This window comes from Capsicum annuum, chromosome 7 (assembly GCF_002878395.1).
Source record: "Capsicum annuum cultivar UCD-10X-F1 chromosome 7, UCD10Xv1.1, whole genome shotgun sequence".
In the NCBI taxonomy this organism is placed as follows: domain Eukaryota; kingdom Viridiplantae; phylum Streptophyta; class Magnoliopsida; order Solanales; family Solanaceae; genus Capsicum; species Capsicum annuum.
Window position 1 is genome coordinate 37661299 of NC_061117.1, and position 2781 is coordinate 37664079.

Consider the following 2781-nt stretch of genomic DNA (forward strand, 5'->3'; position numbering starts at 1 on the left):
TTTCATTTATTAGATGTTCTACAACTATTGCCTTAGAGGCAAGACTTAATTAGCTCAAGGACTTTCAAATAATAAATTATGCCCTACGGGCAAGAGTTGACACTACCACGTTGTGTCTTTATTTATAGGATGTTCTACAACTATTGCCTTAGAGGCAGGACTTTGCTGAAGGACTTTCAAATAACAAATTATGCCCCACGGGCAAGAGTTGACTCTACCACGTTATGTCTTCATTTATGAGATGTTCTACAACTATTGCCTTAGAGACAAGACTTAGCTCAAAGACTTTCAAACAACAAATTATGCCCCACGGGCAAGAGTTGACTTTACCATATTATGTTTTCATTTCTGAGATCCTCTACAACTATTGCCTTAGAGGCAAGACTTAATTAGCTCAAGGACTTTCAAATAATAAATTATGCCCTACGGGCAAGAGTTGACACTACCACGTTGTGTCTTTATTTATGAGATGTTCTACAACCATTGCCTTAGAGGCAAGACTTTGCTGAAGGACTTTCAAACAATAAATTATGCCCCACGGACAAGAGTTGACTCTACCACATTATGCCTTTATTTATGAGATGTTCTACAACTATTGCCTCAGAGGCAAGAGTTACTTAGCTCAAGGCCTTTCAAAGAACAAATTATACCCTACAGGCAAGAGTTGAATTTACCACATTATGATTTCATTTATGAGATGTTCTACAACTATTGACTTAGAGGCAAGACTTAGCTCAAGGAATTTCAAACTACAAATTATGCCCCGCGGGTAAGAGTTGACACTACCACATTATATCTTCATTTATGAGATGTTCTACAACTCTTGCCTTAAAGGGAGGACTTAGTTCAAAGACTTTCAAACTACAAATTATGCCCAACGGGCAAGAGTTGACTCTACCACGTTATGCTTTTATTTATGGGATATTCTACAACTCTTGCCTTAGAGGCAGGAGTTTGCTCAAGGACTTTCAAATAATAAATTATGCCCCACGGGCAAGAGTTGACACTACCACGTTATGTCTTAATTTATGGGATGTTCTACAACTCTTGCCTTAGAAGCAAGGCTTTGCTCAAGGACTTTCAAATAATAAATTATGCCTCACGAGCAAAAAGTTGACACTACCACATTATGTCTTTATTTATGAGATATTCTACAACTCTCACCTTAGAGACACGACTTATCTCAAGAATTTTCGAAGAACTTCGTAACAACAATTCATGCTCTTAAATTTGCTTTGATGTCTAAAAAACAAGATCCCTTTGTGGATTATCTAATTTTTTATTCATTAGCAAAATATAATAGAAGTTGAGAAAAAAGAAAACAACAATCAAACAAAATAGAGAAATAAAAAATAATTGAGAAAAAAAAGAAAAGAAAAAAATAAAGATCACGAAAAAGCAAAGAATTAAAAAAATTGAGAAAAATAAAAATGAGAGGAAAAATAAAAATAAAGTTTGAGAAAAATGAGGGAAAAAAAGAGAACTGAAAAAAGAAAAAAACAATCAAACAAAATAGAGAAATAAAAAAAAAAGTGGGAAAAAAAAGGCAAGAAAAAAATAAAGATTAAGAAAAAAGTGAAGAATTTAAAAAATTGAGAAAATAAAAAATGAGAGGAAAAAATAAAAATAAAGTTTGAGAAAAATGAGGAAAAAAAAGAGAATTGATAAAAATCAAAATTAAAAGAAAAATAAAGGTTAAAGGCAAATGAATTAAAAAGAGGAAAGAAAAAAGAAATAGATAATGCTTGAGAAAAAACAAAAAAGTGAAAAATAAAGATTCAGACAAATGAATTAAAACATGAAAATATAATTAAAGAAAAAATAAAAAGTGAAAATAATAAAAAATAGAATAATAAAATTAAATAAAAAATAAAAAGTGAAAATAATAAAAAATAAAATTTGAGAGATAAATGAGTATGGAAAGTTTAAAAATATAGTTGAGGTGTATAGGGGCAAAATGATACTTTTAGTATATTAAAAAGTAAGGAAGACTGTTATTCAAAGACATTCTTATTTGGGGTCAAATATCTAAAGTCACTCATATTTGAGTCAGTGGCATGCAATTTCCTCGGGGGAAAACTAGAAGACTTTGGCCATTAGGCCAAAATCAATTAACCTGCCCTAAGCTAATTTGGGCTTTCAGCCCATCATCATCTTTCCTAATCTAAATAATGGGCATTGGGCCCGTAACCTGCTTTACCTATATTAATTTACAACTTTGGCTTCGAGACCCAAATAAATGAACAAATAGATAAATAAATAAACAAATAAAGAATAAAAAAATAATAAAAATTGAGAATTTTCAAGTCTCTTAGTGACCCCATCGATGGGTTTTGACCTATTTTCCTTCTTCTTCCATCTTCTTGCACCCGTACGCCATATAGTCAATTTTTGGACTTAATCTTCGAAGAGGTGGGCCTCATTGACCTATTACAAGATGCAAGAGGAGAGGAGTCCATTTGAACTTGAGACAATTTTTTTTTTGGGGGGCTGCAAAACGTGACTTCGAGCTTTCTTCAGAGTCTTGATCACCACCGGAAAACAATCTTTCGAGAATCCCGATTAGACTACCGCTTAAAATTTTTTACTAAAGAAAAAAAATTTAACTATTTGCTCAAAAATTTTTCCCACTCTTTGAGACTTTTTTGTTCTTTTTGAAACTTTGAGACTTGTTTTCTACCAAAATTGTGATGGTATTTATAGGAAAGAATGGGGATCCAATTCTATTAATCCATCAATATGGGAGAAAGTATTTAGGGGTGTTTTTAAAATTCTAAAATT